This window comes from Gossypium raimondii, chromosome 6, assembly GCF_025698545.1.
Source record: "Gossypium raimondii isolate GPD5lz chromosome 6, ASM2569854v1, whole genome shotgun sequence".
Lineage (NCBI taxonomy): Eukaryota > Viridiplantae > Streptophyta > Magnoliopsida > Malvales > Malvaceae > Gossypium > Gossypium raimondii.
The window spans coordinates 34,980,636-35,001,090 of NC_068570.1; the positions used below are offsets into that span (position 1 = coordinate 34,980,636).

The window sequence follows — 20,455 nt, forward strand, 5'->3', positions numbered from 1 at the left end:
ACTTGTTGATTGAAACCAAGAGGTTGATTTAATCTATGCTGCATTTAAGTGTTGTTGAGCCTACCTCTTTGGTAGTGGATTGGTGGCTGAGCTACAACATGATTTAAATTGTTAGTAGTAAACTATTTCAACATTAAAGAGATAGACGATACCTGAGTTGAGAGTAAATTAAGGGCGTATACTTCATGTACTCCAGCTACTCGTCTTCTTGAAGCTGCTTGATTTGTCAACCACTAGTAATTATTAATGGCTATTCTCTCGATGATTTCGTAAGCCTTATTTTAAGACTTTGACAAGAGAGCACCATTCGAAGAAGCATCTACCACCAACCTTGTGTGTGCATTGAGACCATTATAGAATGTCTCCAACTGGATACAATGTGAAATCCCATGATAAGGGCATCTACGTAGTAACTCCTTGAATCTTTCCTATGCCTCGTATAAGGACTAATCATCCAATTGTTGAAAAGTGGTGATCTCATTCCTCAACTTAGCATTTTTGTTAGGTGGGAAATACTTTACCAGAAAACATTCAACTAATTCTAGACAAGTAGAAATTGAGTTTGATGGAAACAAATTAAGCCATACTCATGATCGATCTCGCAACGAGTATGGAACAACTTCAACCTCAGTGCATCTTCAGTTACATCGACTATCGTGAAGGAATTGCTCACCTCTACAAACAATTGAAGGTGAAGATTTGGATCTTCTATGGGCATTCCACTGAATTGACCTACTATTTGAAGCATCTGAAACATCACAGGCTTCAATTCAAACTACAGTGCCTCGATCTTCGGTCTCCTAATTCCCAAATTTAGTTTGTTAAGAAGTGGCACAACATACTGTCTTATGGGTCGGTCCCTATCATCAGAAATAAGGATTGGATTTCGAGCATTAGCGGCTTTATTCCCTTTAACATCATTTTGATTTTCATGGTCCATTTCTGCGGCTTGTCTCTGGGCTAATATTTCTTATCTTCTTTTTCTAAATTCTCGTTCGATTTCAGGGTCTACGGGGAGTAAATCGATGATTCAATCTATGCTCATAAAGATCTGAAAAGAAAATAAAAAAAAAACTAAAAAATAAAGAATAAAGAATAAAATAAGAATAATAATAAAGAATTAATTAGGAAATTTAGAAATTAAATAAAAACAAGATAAAAACCAACTTGCAAGGAATAATTTCACAAAAAAATGATTAAAGCAACAGTCCCCTACAACGATGCCAAAAACTTGTAACAGGATTTTTGTGTAAGTGTACATAGTCGTTCAAGTAATAAGTAAGTAAAATAAGTTATCGTATCCATAGAGACTGTGTATGTTAATAAATTATTTGTAAAATTATAGTTAACAGTTTGATGTAAAAAAACATAATAAATTGAATGGTGATGATTAAATTATCTAGATGGAAAATTGATTCCTAATGCAATTAAATCTAAATGCAAATGATCTAAATGAATGAATGGATGGACTCTAAAAACAAAGGCAATCAACATAAAATAGGCTAGGATAATTATATTAATAAACTCAATTCATTTTCATCATGCTTAACAGGGTTTAGAAAACATTCCATGGCAACTCGATCTTTCATGAGTTTGGAAACCAAATTAAGTCCTCTCGGAATCTTTTACTTAGTGAAATATGCATTTTACTGGTCATATTTAACTAAGGGTTTCTTAGCATTTATGCAAGGTAAATGAGACATTTACATTTGAAATAGTTTAATCACATAAACCTAGAAATTATGCAAGATAATAGAGCTAACGATATTACGAACCTCTAATTTAGTCAGGTTTAATGATCTAAATTCAGCAATGCACTTTTCAATTATGTGTCTACTAGCTGTTGCCTGATTAGGATCGCTTAGCTAATTTGAATGCATTCAATCACGTATGAATGTAATACATCTTGATTTTAATTGAAAACATGATCGATTGAGGCACAAACATGTTAAACATGAATCAAACAAATATTATTGGATTAACATAATCATCCTAGCAAACATAATTAAGCTAACATTGTTGATGTCAAGATCAATAAACACATAGCAAACATGATTAAATTAAATAACAAGAACGAAAGAGAAAACTCTAATTCAGTTCAACAGACTTTCAATCTTTCTAACTATGGTTTTCCTCTGTTCTGCTCATTGCTCCTTTACTAAGGGTTTCTTAAGGTGGCCGGCCAAGAGATGATCTTGACAAGGGTTTTGTTGGCTAAAATGGAGGGGAAATGGAATGGAAATGGAAAGAACAAGAGAGAATGAAAGGATGTTATGAAGAGAGAAGATGGATGAGTGATGAGGGATTAAGGGATGCTTTGAAAGGTGAAAGTTGTGTGGTATTTATAGGTGAAAGTAAGGGTAAAGTTTACTAAAAATAAAGTTTGAAAATCATTCATTTTCTCTCATGCTTGGCCTGCCACAATTTTTTGAGAAAGAGGTGGTTTGATTGCTTATTTTGAATTCAAATCCTTGCTATTATTAGTCATGAAGTGGACAGTTTCAAAGATAAAGTTGGTGTGCTAATTTCTATTATTTTCCAACTACAAGGACCTCCAATAAAATATCCAAAAGTTGACTTTCAGGAAGCCATATGCTTGTGTCAATATTAGGCTTGACTCCTCCTTGTTGGATGGTTTCTCGGTCCAATAATTAATTAGACATGTCCATCATGTAGTAATACTTTTACTGGGTCAAATTAACATCCTTATGACCCAATTTTGTATGGTCTTACTGTCCAAACAGATTGGATGTGTGTATGTCCATACAACATTTATATTAATCTCATATTCCATGGTCCGACTGTATAGTGAAATTAACATATTAATAATTAACAAGAAAATAATATAAATTATGCATAAAAATAATGTAATAAATCATAATTTTGCATACTTCATAAATTCATGTCGAATGTTAACATTTAAGCAAAATCCACTTAATTTATTAATAATTACTTAAAATTAATATAACTATTAAGTCAAAAGGTGGTAAAAATATATAGAAAAATCCTATATAATTTTGAATTTACATTTGCCCATCATTGTCCCAGGCCGCGTAGAGAACCCCATCGGGTAATCACCATTCCTTAGTTCCTTTTCAAGGGGTGCCATGGCCATGGACTTTCCTTCAGAGTTCATGTTTTCTGTCCTGTCAAACTTCATCAGGTACCACCGTGGTGACTAGACAAATACTCATTTACAGACTCTTCATGTACAAACACACTCTAAGCCCATAAGTTTAATTCGCTAACATACACCCAACAGAACATACATCTCATAACATACATTCCAAACATATATATATTCAACCATACTTCAACATTTTCGTACTCATACACAAATCATCTCATACTTGAATTTATCAGATTCACTACCCATGCACATGCTATACTTTTCATAATGTCGGTTCATAGTCCAATAAATTTCCTACATGCATTTCTCGATATGAACATTATACATGCATGAGTCAGCATTGAACTCACTTGATTCTGACTAACGGTAGTTCAAAACTCTAGATCCGGATATCCATCTCGAATTAGCAGCAACCATTGCTTTTAGAGCATAAGAACATCATTAAGACTCATTCGTATACAATTTACCATCGATTCAAGCACTTACAAATCCCATGTAAAGCCTTATACATAAATCTTATTGTTCATGCTCTTTTGACAAACTTACTCTTTCAAAATTTAACATGTAGAGTAGTAATCCTTACCTATCAATGGAATAGCCATTAATCATAACATAACCTTAGCTTCTAAATTATTGATAAAGAGGTACATCTAGACTTGAGGAAGGCATCGGTAATTTCCACTTCAGGAAGTGGAAGAAGAAGGAAGAAGAACCCTTTTCAAAACACACTTTCACATATAAATATGAGTCATCATACTTACTAGAATTTAACAAGTGTCATACGTATCAGAACTTGCCTTCTAATTGGCCTACAGTTTCTGAGAAAAATATAAATAAGTTCCCTTTATCAAACTTTTCAGGCTAAACTATATAGGTGGTTTCTAACTAGATTACTTAAAGTCTAACTAGCACAATATCCCACACAAACTAGGCGTACTATACCTTTGGCGAATCCTCATTCTATATTTCCCTTTTATCCCATAACATGAATGTCTCATTAATATTGTGGAATATCATGAAATCAAATTCTTACTAATTCAACTGGCAGTTACTATACTCCCACACGTATGCACCAAAATGATCATTTAGGCGATAACACCACACAAGACAGACTGTTTACTGCTATACGCCTCAAAACATTAAATTTGCCATAATTGGGGTGTTACAACTCTCCCCTATTAATAAAATTCTCGTCCCCAAAATTTCTAACTTTTGAGAAAAATTCCAAGTATATATGATAGTTACTGATCATGTCAGACGCATAACATGAGTTGGGAAAATTTAGGATATGTCAATTCCCCGTGTAAATATGAACATTACACACTTACCAATTTGAAAGATGTCCTGATTACATTAGAGAACCTGAGAAATTTCCATGAAATAAACTTCTTTTACAAGTTTGTTTCTCTAAAACAAACACACAAACATCTTGTACAAGTTTCACATATCATAACCAATTTCCTCTTTAGAGAGCCATACAACTTAAAATATCATTATATGTGCATACCCAACCTAGAACCAACGCAAAATCATTTATCATGAATAAGCATATACACAGTTGGTGAATACAATTTTCAAACATATATATACAAACCTTTAATTAGAATAATCTTTTCAATATTATCTCATTTCTTTTCTGTATCCTTACAAATCACTAACTTTAGTCAAATCTTAGCCTTAAATAGTACTTTCCTTGTAACTGATAGTAATTTAAACAATCATATAAAACACACCACAAAGACTATTCTTTTAGAGTTTGCAACAAATACTATTCTTTTAGAGTTTACCAAAAAGGCTATTCTTTCAGAGTTCGCCACCAAGGCTATTTTTTCAGTGTTCACCACAAAGGCTAATCTATCAGAGTTCGCCACAAAGGCTATTCTTAGCTGTCGTGTTTACGATATGGATTTGCCTAAACTTACATTACGTAAGGTTTGCCCATCATCATCCTAGGGCATGCAAAGAACCCCATTGGGTAATCACCATTCCTTAGTTCTTTTTCAGAGGGTGCCATGGCCATGGGCTTTCCTTCAGTGTTTCATATTAGAGTTCGTGTTTTCTATCCCAACGAACTTCATCAGATACCACTACGGTGACTAAACACAGACTCACTTTATAGACTCTTCATGTACAGACACACTCTAATCCCAACATTTTAATTCATTAACATACACCGAATAAAACATACATCTCATATCATGCATTCTAGACGTATATATACAACCATACTTCAACGTTTCAATACTCATATACCAATAATCATATACTTGAATTTATCAAATTCACTACCCATATACGTACTAAACTTTTCATAGTGTCAGATTCATAGTTCAATCAATTTCCTAAAGCATTTCTCAATATGAACATTATACATGCAAGAATTAGCGTAGAATTGACTTGATTCTCACTAACGATAGTTCAAAACCCAAATCCAGATATTCATCTGGAATTAGCGGCAACCACTACTTTCAGAGCATAAGAACATCATTAAAACTCATTCATATACAAGTTACCATGAATTTGAGAACTGACAACTCCCATGCAAAACCTTATACGTACATCTTACTATTCATGCTCATCTTATAGACACTTTCAGGATTTAACATGTAGAATATTAATACTTACCTATCAATGGAATAACCAGTGATCATAACCTTAGCTTCTAGATTATCAATAAAGAGATACAGCCAAACTTGAGGAAGGTATCAGTAATTTCTAGTTCAGGAAGTGGATGAAGAAGGAAGAAGAACCCCTTTGAGAAGACACTTTCACATATAAATATAACTCATCTTGCTGAGTGGAATTTAACAAGTGTTATACGTATCAGAACTTGTTTTCTCATTAGCCTATAATTTTTGAGAAAAATATAAATAAGTTCTTTTCATCAAACTTATCAGCTAAACTATACAGTTAGTTTCTAACTAGATTACTTAAGGTCTAACTAGCGCAGTATTCCATACAAATCAGGCGTACTATACCTTTGGCAAATACTTATCCATATTTCTCTTTTACCCCTTAACATGAATGTCTCCTTAATATAGCGAAATATCATGAAATCAAGTTCTTACTAACTCAAGTGGCAGTTATCGTAGACACCCATTTTTGTCCAAGCTCGATTGGAGGCCCATTTAAATTTTTGTTCTCTCTTGGGCTGTTCGAAGCCCACCCAATTTTGGTCTATTTGAGACCTTTATTTTTTTCCTTTTTTTTCTTCTTTCCTTTTTGGGCTTGTCAAAGGCCCAAATTATTATTATTATCACTACTATTACTATTATTAAATATTATTATTACCAATTTTTTAAAAATAAGCAAGATTAAAAAAACAATATATAAACATGAAAGGAAAAGAAAAAAAGGAGGCTTTTCATTATTTTTTTCTTAAAAAAAAGGTAAAAAAATACAACTACAAGCATTCTATTTCTTTTTTTTGGCCATAGGCATGTCACGAGGGATCGAATTTTGGGTTCCGATGAAGGGGACGTCACTGGACCGTCGGTCTTCCGTCCCTAAGATCCCCCAAAAATCCTGTGTTTCCCTCCCCTTTCTAAAATAAAGGTATCATTTTTTATTAAAAAGGCTTGATTTTGGGAAAAAATTTGTTTTTTTTAAAGAGAAAGTTTAGATTTTAACAAATATAAATCTATTTTTTTAGTTATTTTAAAGGAAAGTTTAAAATTTTAAAATAAATTTTTGATTTTGCAAAAAAAAAAATTCGGCCACTGTACATAGCGACTCCACCATCGGAGGCAACGACTCTCCGTTTCCAACTTTTATGTTGGCCATGGCTCCACCACCGGAGGCAACGGCTCTCCAGTGGTGGAGCCATGGCCAACATAGAAGTTATAAGAGAAAGAGGAAAAACTTCTTTTTTTTTAAAAAAAACAATGAGGTTAAAATGAAAGAATGAATAGCTTTTTTCATTTATAGGTGCCAAAAATGGGTAATTTATTCCCACCACCTTACTTTTTAAATTTTTAAAAAATACCCTATTTTTTGAAGCACCGCCCTCGCTCTCTGACCTATTAACACTTCTAACCCTTTTATTTATTTAAACATTCGATTTAATTCAAAAATTTAAAATTAAAAGCAAATTAATTGTTACATCAGTTCTCTGTCTTCCACATTTTTTATCTTTTACTCCTAAAATCAAGCTATATCATTTTGTTTCCATCTTTAATAAATAATTTACACTTATATCTTCCATTTCACTTGCATGCACTTTATTTTAATGTTTTATATTTATTCACACTTGTATACTTTTTATTTATTCTTATTTCATTTTATTTATTTTCATGTCTAGTTATTTTTTTTAAACATTCCCTTACATACATTTTAATATTATTTATTTATGTTACTTTGATTCTTTTATTGTATTATGAATAAGGTGTATTATTGTTATTATTATTATCATCATGTTAAGGTCTTATTTATTTCATTTATTTAATTTTTCTTTATATTATTTCCATTTTGAAAGAGTTTTAACTTTTCATTAACTTTAGTCAATTTAATTAGTTTTCCTATTTTATTACTATTCATTTTAAAAGAGGAAACTTTAGGTCATTTTTCATCCTATAATTGTTGACATGAAGTTAGTTAAGTAGGTACTATATTTTAATGAAACCTTAAGGTTTTTACATTTGGATTTAGGTTAGTCCTTAAGATCTTACCTACCATTTACCATAAAAAATTATAAATAATATGTAAGATATTTTTAGGGTTTTAATTAGTTTTAAATATAGTATAGGATTAGAATCTTAAGTTTATATGTAAATATTTTTAGGACTTTATTCAAGATTAAAACTAAAGATTTTTGTAGGTGAATGGTAAATCATGAGTAGGTCTTTCTAAGTATTTTATTTTAGAATCTTTTCTAAGAAAGCTAATAAATATTATTTAACATTTATTATTTTAGGATTTTGATGAATTTAAATCTTAGATTAAAAATTTTAAAGTAAGATAAATCATATACCCGACATAGGATACTTTCGTAAGATCTTGATAGGTTCAACGTTATTAATTAAATATTTTAATAATAATAATAATAAAAGATCGAATAAGTTGTAGATATATTTTAATATTTCTCTTAATTCATTGGTAATTTCTAGGTTTTTTAGAATTCTAAAAGAGAATTAATTTTAGGAATGGAAGGTATTTTACTAGAATTATTTAGGTATCCTCTAGGGTTCCCGTTAAAAGTAAAAATCTCTAAATTAAGTTTCAAATTAGATAAGTGTGATAAACACATCTTAATCGAGCTACAAGTAAATTCAGAGGAGTTTCCTTTAGAGTTTTTATTTAAGATTTCCATAAGATTTTAGCTTAGATTAAGACATTAATATGCTTAAATAAAAAATTATAGCTCTTAAGACCCCGTAGGACTATTCCCCAATAGGCGTTGTGGGAGTGCTATAACCTTCCCCACATGTAACCGTACTCCCGAACCTGAAATTTGGTGATGCGATCGAGTCTAGATTTTTAGTATTTCTTTCGTAGTATTAATTCTAGATTTTTAGACGATAGGTGGCTAACCAACCTAGCCCTAATTGGTTAGTGGCGACACTACGTAATTTAGTCCCTATGTGTCTAGCTTTGCTTACTAGGCCCACGTACTCTTATGTAGGCAATGCTATGACAGCTTGGCGACTCCACTAGGGGCCTTAGTGAGTCGACTTACTTAGGATTAAGAGCTAGGTTTTTTAGTTTTTGTGCATATTAGATTTATTTATTCGTACATTAATTTTTTTAATTGTCTAATGTCGTTTTAAATTGTTGAATATGTGTTAAATATTGATTTATTTGTTCATTTCATTTACTTATCCTTTTTTAATATGAATGCCAATGCATTTGTTTTTTTTTTGATAAAATTGATTAATATATATGGCGACTCTATCGTCGTGGGGTGGCTATAATTGTCATTCATGTTGCATTTTGCTTTCGGTCCTACACTCGGGCCCATCTCGTTTAGGAGGAGTAGCCTTAGGCTTTTGTGTAACAATATGTCACCACATAAGTTTAAGGACTACTCCATGGTTAAGATGGACATAGATGTTTGTGTAGCAAATGCAATCGTGTACGCTATGGAAGTCTTATCACCCAAGGGCCAACCCTTTTTAAAAAGGGAACGCATCTCTATAAATGTCGTATTTAAGCCTTGGGTTCCCTGTGCATTAGATTCAGTCGTAAGCCAACAAGTAATGACCATTTTAAATGTGAAACCTAGACATAAGAGTCGTACCTTATCCCTCAAAATAATACCCTATAGGATTTCATGAGCGTTTAGTGATTTAATTTCACATTTTTTCTTCACAATGCTTTATGATTTAATTTCTCATTTTTCATTTGAATTTTTTTTTTTTTACTAACTTTGTTTTTTTTGTGTCTGTGTCTCTCCTTGGCATAATTCATGCTTCATTTAAATACCTGGGGCACAGTGTCGCATCTATATTCGACATGAACATACTTCAAAAAGATTTAGTTGTTCAGCATGGGGTAGAAAATATAGGGATAATAGTGAGAATGTCAAAGGATACTCAAATCAGAGAAGGTGATTGCTAGATAGCTTGTTTTGGCTTGAGCCTACCTTAGATAGTTCGCATGGATTGTAGGAGGAATTGCGAACATGAGTTAAAGGGAATATGGCAGTCAAGTAATGATGCTAAAAAAAGGTACTTCTGGGACAAGTATGGCGATGTAGCACAGCTTCTGTTTGTTAAATTGGATGATGCCTTGTTGAAGGGCATGGTACGTTTTTCGAATCCCACTTATAGGTGTTTTACATTCAATGAAATGGATATGGTACCGACTATTGAGGAATATTCTACCCTTATCCACTATGACTTATAAAGATCCGCTCAGGATAAATTGGAAGTAGAATAACGATTTTCGGGGACCCTTAGCCAATCTGATGGGATTACCTGTAGATACAGTGAAAGCAAGATTAAAAGATAAAAATGGTCTCTGCATTTCCTGGTCTAACATTAGGGATGCTATGGGAAAGGCCAACGGTGATAGACATTTGGCGCTGTTAGCGTTTATCATATACGGGTTGACTGTGTTCTCAAAAGCTCTGGGATATATGAGTGTGGAGCTAGCTGATTTTCTGTTTCAAATTGAAAAAAGGTGAATCCTGCTCCAACAATCTTAGCTGAAACCATCATTTCACTCAATTTCATCAGAAGGAAGGGAGATAGGCGTTTCTTAGGATGCGCACAGTTGTTGTTCGTATGGATGAAAAGCCATTTTATGTGCCTCTATAAGCGCTTTCTTCAAGTGTTTGTTCCTTCGACTAGGCCTATAGAGGAATTTCTGGAAAGTGAGCGCCCTCCAAATTAATCGATTAAGGAGTGGGTTCAGAACCATAGTACAATGACATACCAAGAAATAGAATGGAGGACTCTATGGAAGATTCAGAGCACGGTACTCATCGGGTGTGATGGTCATTTGTGGGTTCTCTTAATTGGCGTATGGGGAGCCATTAGTTATTAATCGTTGATGGTTATGAGCCAATACAAGTATGATCAATGTGTACCTGCTACAGCTGGTTTAAACAGGGTGGAAGTTTTAGTTCAAGACCCGAGATTTTGGAAGAAATTGGAAGAGATAATAATTAAGTGGGGTCAAACCTTGAGCTTGCAATCAGGAACCTTTTTCAACCATTCTCCCTTGAAAATGTATATCCAGTGGCACCTAAAAAAAAGAAAAATCTTTGTGTTAGCATAGCTTAAAGGAAAAAGGAAGGTCTGGGATGATGTAGCCAAGCTAACAGAAAAGATAAGTAATTTAGAGATGCGTCTGAGGGGTAGAGATAAAGAGGTCAGGTGACAATGAGAGTAGCATTAGACATATGTAACAGAAAAAGAGGAAGAAATCATGAGACGACAGTAACAACACCGGTTAGGCATGAAGGGAAGAGAGGAAGAACTAAGAGTACAGTTAGAACGATGTCAATGAGAAAGATCTGACTTGTTCGCTCAGGTTCAGAGGTTGGAAAAAGATCCAAGTTTGTGGGCTAATGAACTCCAGAAAGCACGAGAACAAGAGCGAAGTTGGAGGAGGGTGTCTAATGAGAAAACTACTAAAATTGAGGTGCTAAAGGAGGAAATTTGTCATTAGACTAAAGAATTAAAGACAAAAGAAGAGCAAAAAAAATAGGTCACGAAAGAATATGCACAGGGAAGGTCAGGTTTTTGCTCAGCAAGCAGAAGACATATTGTGAACAGATTGAAGAACTTAAAAAAGAATCTACCCCTTTTGCGACTAAGGACAAGCCTGCAATGAAACTTCTGGAGGTGGCTCAGGCACATTACCAAAAGTTTATCAAGCTCATGAGGAGGAAGAAGAAGAACAACGAGTAGAGATTTTCCCTATGGCAATATGATCAATTAAGATGTTCTTTAAATATGAATGAAAATTGAAAAAAAAAATTTGTAAGCCGAATAATTTTTGAACCTTCTATGAAAGAAAATGTTTATATTCGAGAATATTTACGATAATGTGCCCTAATTTCATTCATTCATTCATCCATTCATTCACTCATTCGTTCATTTGTTTATTTAGAAACATCATTTTAAAAAAATAAAAGAACATTTTTTTTATGACAAATCTAAATAATTTTCTAACTTTGGAAATAAGTGTCATTTGAAAAAGGACCAGTGATAGCTTACCGGTATAACACCCACTCAAAAGCTAAGAAGATGACAGAAGAAGAATTAGCACGCATGGCCAAATTGAAGAAACAAATGTAAAGGATGATAGAAATGATGACTACAGTGGTCAAAGGCAAGGCCAAGGTAGGAGAAGGAAACGACACTTTGGAAAATCCAATCCCTTTTTACGGTGATACAGGGGTATATCGTGAAGATTTACCACTTCAAGCGCCAAGTGTAACTATTCAAATCTTAAGAGTAAACGAGTTGCTTGTAAGGGAGGAGCTGAGAGAAGTGGATAAGGGAAAGTCGATTATGGATGAAGAAGCTCATAAATTTAGCCTAATTGAGGAACGTTTGAAAGCCATCGAAGGATTAGAAACCTTCAAATTTGTAGAAGCAGAAGACCTATGTCTGGTTCCTGATGTGGTCACCCCACCAAAATTCAAAGTTCGTGACTTTGAAAAATTCAATGATAGCAGTTGCCCCATTACTTACATAGCCATGTACTATAGGAAAATGGCTATTTACTCCAAAGATGAGAAACTACTAATGCACATATTTCAAGATAGCCTAAATGGACCTACGACTCGCTGGTATGTAAAGTTTCGAACTTGGGGAGAGCTCGCACGTGTATTTATTGTTCAATACAAACATATTGTAGACATGGCCCCAGATCACTTGGCTCTACAAAACATGGAAAATAAGTCAAATGAGAGTTTTAAGGAATACACACAATAGTGGAGGGATCTGGCATCGCAAGTACAGCCCCCGCTCACGAAAAAGGAGACCACTATTCTGTTCGTTGGTACATTAAAAGGCATATGCTACGATAGGATAGTTGGAAACGCCTCTAAGACTTTCGCGGATATGGTATTATCTGGAGAAATGATAGGGAATGCATTGAAGTCTTACAAAATAGATGACTCTTTTGAGCGAGAAGAGAGGTGTCATTGAGAAGAAAAAGGAAGTAGAAATGCAAACAATTGCACTGGGCGGATACCCATATTCTTACTTTCCATACTCGAGCCCAATACCTCCACGCCCCCAATACCTAGCTGTAAATGCTATCAATATTCACTGTTTATGTATTGTCCACCTGTACCTATTACAAATCCCCCATGTTAACTATACCAACCCGGTCCCCACAGACTCAAGCTCTATTAAGGCCACCACAGGAGAGGCTTGTGTTTGATCCAATTTTCATCCCCTACGTGGAACTTTTTCAAATTCTAGTGGAGAAGCATCTTATTGTACCTGTACATAAGAAACCAATGCAAATGATGCCAATGCTCGATATGAGTATCACTCTTGCAATCTTGGTCATACCATTGAGAACTGCTTAGCGTTAAAATATAATTTGCAAGATCTTATAAGGGCAGGAAAGATAAATTTGTAGCGAGAGAATACACTAGATGTTAAAATGAATCTGTTATCAAACTACAATTGAACATTTAATGCTATAATTGAAGAAAATAGTCTTCAAAGGAAAAAAGTGGAAGAAATTACAACCCCGTTCAAACGATTGTTCGATATCTTGAGGAAGTCAAATCTAATTCATGTTGAGCCACCCAAGTCTGTAATGGAAATTGATACGGATCGAATCTAGAAATTCCACCAAGGAGCTCAAGGACACTCTATCCAAGTTTGCCTAACATTTAGGGAACATATACAGTGTCTTTTGGATTCTGTCTAGCTAGAGATATAGGAGGGTGTTAATACCAATGAGATAAACACGTTAGATGCGAAACCTATCACCATTGTATACGGAAAGAAAACCCCTATTAAAAAAGAGTCTACCTCAAATGTTGTATAGGATAATGTGTTGGTCATCAGGGTTCCCGACCCTTTTATGTATGGAGATGACCAATGAGTTTCTTGGAGATATAATTACGGGGTAGTTAGATCTGATGCCTCTAACATCTCAAGACTCAGTGGCATAACTCGAAGCGGGCGTTGTTACAAGCCAAACACAGTGGGGAAAGAACCCCATGGTAAGTAAGTGTTTTCAGAAAATCAACCAGAAATTGGCGATAAAGAAGCCGATAAGGAAACGAGGGAGGACCAAAAGGGAGAAGTCAAGAATGATGAAGTTAATGAATTTTTGTATCTGATAAAACATAGTGAGTATAGCGTGGTCGAGTAGTTGAACAAAACATCAGCAAGAATTTCTCTACTATTACTACTTTTGAACTCGGAGCCACACAAGGAGGCTCTTGTATTAGTTCTAAAACAAGCTTATGTCACTCACAACATGTCAGTAGAGAATGTCAGTCACTTAGGAGGGAGCATTTTGGCCCCAAATTACATATCTTTTAATGATGATGAAATACCCCCGAATGGAAGAGGAAGTACTAAGGCACTACACATCTCAGTAAAGTGTAAAGCCTATTCCATGGCTAGGGTTCTGGTAGACAATGGGTCATCGATCAACGTCTTACCTTTGTCAACATTATCTAAGCTGCCCATGGTCACCTCGTATATGGTATCGAGCCCTTTAGTGGTTTGAACTTTTGATGGCACCAAAAGAAGCATGACTGGCGAAATATAGATTCCCTTGTTCGTAGGAGTCGTTAATTTACTTATTCTCTTACAGGTGATGGATAAAATGCCTTCTTACAGTATGCTGTTGGGATGCCCCTGGATTCATTCAACTGGGGTGGTACCATTGTCCTTGCACTAAAGATTAAAATTTGTAGTCGATCAGAATTTGTGCATTGTGCGAGGCGAAGATGACCTGTTGGTAGCTAGCTTGCCAAATTCTCCTTTCATACAAGTGGATGATGAGGCAATAAAGAGTTCTTTCTAGACCTTTGAGGTGGCCACTATGTCTTACGTGGCAGAGGGAATGAGAGCCCCTAAGTCTCATGTGCCACGAACAGCGAACATGTTATTTACCCAGACAGTAGGGAAGGGTTGGAAAATCCACTTGGTTTTGGGAAAAGACCTACAAGGTATCTCAAAACTCATTTTTTTCCCACTCAAGAGGATACAAGAGGGTTGGGATATAAGCCCACAAGGGAGGATGTCGAGAGAATGTGTAAAGAGCAGAGAGTGGTTGGCTCGCATGGTTGGAAAGAAGGTGGTGGAACCTCCTTCAATTTGTCCTCCACTATCTGAGACCATTTACTCAGTGGGATTCGAGCACCAGGAAAGGACCCCGGTCAAGTTAACGATTAATGGAGATGCAGTGGATCTAAACATGATTGGCTATAGGGTGCTGATGTCAAGAGACTGGGTTCGCTACGACCCTTCTGCATTGGACAATTGGCAGCTCATACTGTTACCTGCTCTCCTTGAGTCTTCCGAGATGTAATCATTTTGAAGTTTTTTTATATCAAAGTTTAATATCTTTTAGTTAATTTAATTTCCTTTAAAAATCCGTGTAAAACTATTTTATCTTTAATGAAATCAAATTTGGATCATGTCCATAGTCACTTATATTCATTCAATCGCTTTCATTCATATACCAATATACATACTCATAATTATTTCATGGATATACCTCATTAATTGATAAATGATCCAAGTGACATTTTTGGATCAAATTCTGATAATTATGTTCACTATAACAATCATGGGACGGAAAAGGAGGAAGTTGTACCAGATAAGTTTTTGAGGCTAGTTGAACAAGAAAATAAGCTTATAGAACCCCACTTGGAGGGAACATATTTGATAAATATGGGTGATGATGAGGTAAGAAAGGAAATTAGGATTGGAACCACTCTCATGCCAAAGCAAAGTCAATTGTTGAAGTATCTACTTATTGAGTTCTCGGATGTGTTTGCATGGTCATACCAAGATATGCCGAGTTTGGACACCAATATTGTGGAACATAGGCTAACTTTCAAATCAGATTGCAAGCCCGTATACCAAAAGTTGAGAAGGATGAAACCTGAAATGTTGTTGAAGATTAAAGAAGAGGTTAAAAAACAATTCGATGCAGGATTTCTGGAAGTAGCTAAATACCCAGAGCGGGTGGCGAATATTGTACCAATGCTTAAAAAGGATAAGAAAGTCAGAATATACGTCGATTATAGAGATTTGAACCAAGCTAGCCCCAAGGATAATTTTTCATTAACTCATATAGACACACTGGTGGATAACACTGCTAAAAATTGTGTTTTCTCTTTCATGGATGGTTTCTCGGGGTATAATGGCGAGGGAGGACATAGAAAAGACCATGTTCACCGTGACCTGGGGAACTTTTTATGACAGGGTCATGCCCTTTGGTCTAAAAAATGCTAGAGCCACGTATCAATGAGCAATGGTGACATTGTTTCATGAGATGATGCATAATGAGATTGAAGTTTATGTATGATAGCTAAGTCCACTAGGGCGAAAAGTCATGTGGGAAACCTCTAAAAACTATTTGAAAGATTGAGGAAATACAAAATGAGATTGAATCCAGTAAAATATACTTTTGGGGTAAAGCCAGGAAGCTATTAGGTTTCATAGTGAGTGAACGGGGAATTGAAATAGATTCGGACAAGGTTCAAGCAATTCAAGATTTGACACCCCTTAAAAATCAAAAGGAGTTAAGAGGTTTTTTGGGACAGTTAAATTACATTTCTCGTTTTATCTCACAGTTGACGGATAAATGTGATCCCATCTTTAAGCTCTTACATAAAGATAGTGATGGTGAATGGACTGAAGATTGTCAAAAAGCATTCGAGAAAGTAAAAGAGTATTTGGCTAAGCCACCAATTTTGATTCCCCTGGTGCTAGGAAGACCTTTGGTTTTATATTTGGTAGTGCTGGATAATTCCATAGGTTGCGTTCTGGGGCAACGAGATGGTTCAAACAAGAAAGAGCATGCAATCTATTATCTAAGGAAGAAGTTCACAGAATATAAAGCCAAGTATTCCCATCTGAAAAAGATGTGTTGCACTTTAGCATGGACTGCACGTCGACTAAAGTAATACATGTTGTATCACACCACCTTCCTTATCGCAAAGTTAGACCCTTTGAAGTACATTTTTTAGAAGCCATCATTTTTAGGGAGAGTTGCTCGTTGGCAAATGTTTTTGTCTGAGTATGACATCATTTACGTGCCCCAAAATTAGTAGGCTAGCTATGGGTTTCTTCTTGGACAATGAGTTTTTGTACAAAAGAGGATGTGACCAAACCATATTGAGATGTGTCGACACAGAAGAGACGAATCAGATAATAAAGGAAATCCATGATGGAGTATCTGGAGCACATAGTAACAGACATATGCTGGCAAGGTAAATCATAAGGGCGAAATATTTTTGGTTGACGTTGGAACTAGATTGTTTAAATTATGCTCGGAAATGTCATAAATGTCAAGTTTATACAGACAGTATTAACTCTCCTTCTACCAATCTTCATATCTTGGTGCCTTCTTGGCCGTTCTCAATGTGAGGCATGGATTTCATTGGCCCTATCTCACCGGAAGCATAAAATAGGCATCGCTACATCTTTGTAGTTATTGATTATTTCACCAAATAGGTCGAAGTCACTTCATATGTCAATGTAACTCGATCAGTGATCTGCAAATTTATGAAAAAATAGGTCATTTTGGGTACGGTTTACTAGAAAAGATCATCTTAGATAATGCCAAGAACTTGAACAATGCCTTGATAGAAGAGGTTTGTAGACAATTAAGATCAAGCATCACAATTCTGTGCCATATCGTCCAAAAATGAATGGGGCAATCGAGGCCACAAACAAGAATATCAAGAAGATCATTTCCAAGATAGCAGAAACATATAGGGATTGGCATGAGAAACTCCCTTTTGGTCTCCACGCATACTTCACATTAGTGAAAACTTCAACTGGATCTACTCTGTTTTCATTAGTGTATGCCATAGAGGTCGTTTTACCTATCGAGGTTCAAATCCCATCTCTACGAGTGTTGAGGGAGGTGCGACTAGAGGTGAATGGAGGTAAGAGAGATATGAGCAGTTGAATTTTATTGAGGAAAAGAGATTAGTAGCTTTATTTCATGGCCAGTTGTATCAACAAAGAATGATGAATGCCTATAACAAGATGGTGCGACCAAGGCAGTTCAGAGAAGAGGATCTGGTATTGAAGAAGATTTTGCCATATGTTCATAATCATCAGGGAAAATAGACACCAAAATGGAAGGGACCGTATGTGGTGAAGAAAGCTTTCTCAGGTGGAGCATTGATTCTCACTAAAATGGACGGAGACGAGATGTGGAACCTGTAAATTTTGATGCAATGAAAAAATATTTTGCTTAAAAACTAAGCTTGATTATTCTTAAAGAGTTATTTGCATTGACATTGGCTTTTTTGTTTTGCTTTTCTTTGTTTGTCATGTTAGAGGTTATGTTTTACCTTGGAATCTTGCATTCTCCTTAAGGTTAATTACTTAATAAGTTGGTCATGTTCAAAGTGACAAATGGCATTTTTGAAATATCCTTCACTTGAAGAAAATTTCATCCTTTGTTAACCACTTTGGGCCATATTATTTGTTCAAAATTGACCATTATTGAAAGATCACCCTCCACGTTGGAGGACATTTTGTGAGGTTTTGGGTATGGATCGATGATTTTACAACATTTTGAGCCAAATATGAAATTATGCGCAATTCAAATTGAAAAGATAGGCGTATTCCCAAGAATGACCTTGTGATGAGATTAACCATATTTTGAAATGATAAACGACATTATTTTGCTCTCCTAGTCACTTAGAGAAAATTATATCCCTTGCTACCCCATTTTGAGCCTAATGTATCTTCTTTCTAAACCCTAATTAAAGTCATCCATCGAACATCATGGATTGACAAGAAAGATCATGAAAAATGAAAGTAAAATTCTAAATTCTTGATCTTATTCTAAAAAAAAGAAAATAAGAAATAGGGAAAGGAAATAAGAAACAAAAAAGAAAGGAAATAGGAAGGAGTAAGAGCAAAGATAAGTGATTGAGAGATGGAAGGAGCAATAAAAAATTCAAAATAACTCCTCATTGTTTAATTACTCTTTCACATAATATATATTTTAGCCTGAAAAACTTTTCTCTGATTGACCCTTAACCCTCAGACCACGTTACAACCTTGAAAAGACCATTTTGATTGAATATGTTTGTTCAAATCAAGAAGTTAATCCTTAGGAAATTGTGACATCTTTAAGAGCATAAAAGAGGGAGATGAACTCTAGGGTGAAAACTCATAAATGAGCAGTCTAGAGAGATTTCTAAAAAAGGAAAAAAAGAAAAAAAAAGATATGAAATGCTTGGAGGATAATGAAGATTTCCAGAAGAAATTGATCCTTCGGTACGAGCCCTAAAGTAATCTATTTGAGCCTATTTTAGCCCTTTATTTGGCACCTAAACTCGAGCTGAGACTATAACCTTAGAGTAAGTCCATCTCTAATTACTTATTGCCAGATTCAATTATGGAATTAATCTACTTGGAGAATGTAAGAGTCTATAGAAAGAAGATTTTGCTTAAATCAAGAAAAAAACAAACAAAATACCAAAAAAATAAAGAGAGAGCAAGAGAAAGGAACAATATTGAAGAATATCTACTTTAAGAAGCAATTTTACAAAAGAGCATGGTACAAGGTTCATAGTTGGAACAATCCAAAGTCAAGAAAAGGAAATTCGACTTCATGAGAATTAACAAGTTGACTCTCGATGCAAGAAATTTATGTTTCAAGGGTGGATTTATGAAATCCATAGTACCAAGTTTGTTAAGTGAATTATCATTTGAGAATTTAATTTACGAGTCATAAAATCATTTTGAAATTTGTTAAGGTGATATCCCATGAAATTTGATTTTCATGATCTGTTTTGTGTGGATAGGGATTTGATCTTTTTCAACCAAAAAACATGATTCTCAAAATGATTACCTTTTATGAAAAATTCAAGAAAGGAAGAAAGGAAAACATTCATTACATTTAGAGGCCCAGGTGTCGAGCTCCATTTACTTTTCATTGCATTTAGAGGCTCAAGTGTGGAGGTCCATTTACTTTTCATTGCATTTAGAGTCCCAGGTGCGGAGGTCCATTCACTTTTCATTGCATTTAGAGACCCAGGTGTGGAGGTCCATTCACTTTTCATTACATTTAGAGACCCAAGTGTGGAGGTTTGTTTACTTTTCTAGTTTAAAGACCCAGGTGTGGAGGCCCGTTTACTTTTCTAGTTTACCTTTCATTGCATTGACTTTTCATTGCATTTAAAGGCCCAGATTTGGTATCTAATTTCCTAGTTTTGGATAACGTAATATGTTTTGATCTGTTTCGATTTTGATAATTGCAAAAACTTTTTATTTCTTTTACTACGATGTTGAGTGGGATTTGATAGTAGTTAGGTGTCTATGTCTTTGTACATTTCTTGCTATGCAAGTCATGGACAAAGAGGGGCAGCTGTAGACACCAGTCTTTTTTTCTTCTTTCCTTTTTGTTATTATTATCATCATCACTACTATTACTATTATTAAATATTATTATTATCATTTTTTACAAATAAGCAAGATTAAAAAAACAATATATAAACATGAAAGGAAAAGAAAAAAAGGAGGCTTTTCATTATTTTTGTTCTTAAAAAAAAGGTAAAAAAATACAACAACTACAAGCATTCTATTTTTTTTCTTTTCTTCTATTTTTTCTTGCCATAGGCATGTCATGAGGGATTGGATATTGGGTTCTAATGAAAGTGACGTCATCGGACCGTAGGTCCTCCGTCCTCAGGAG

General features: G+C 34.7%; 1 non-coding gene across 1 annotated transcript; it reads left to right on the forward strand.

Annotated features, from left to right (window-relative positions):
• Positions 1-384: 384 nt before the first annotated feature.
• LOC128041983 (small nucleolar RNA R71) lies at positions 385-491 on the forward strand. The gene has a single exon (XR_008197191.1). It is a non-coding gene; the product is annotated as a small nucleolar RNA R71 (small nucleolar RNA).
• Positions 492-20,455: the final 19,964 nt, after the last annotated feature.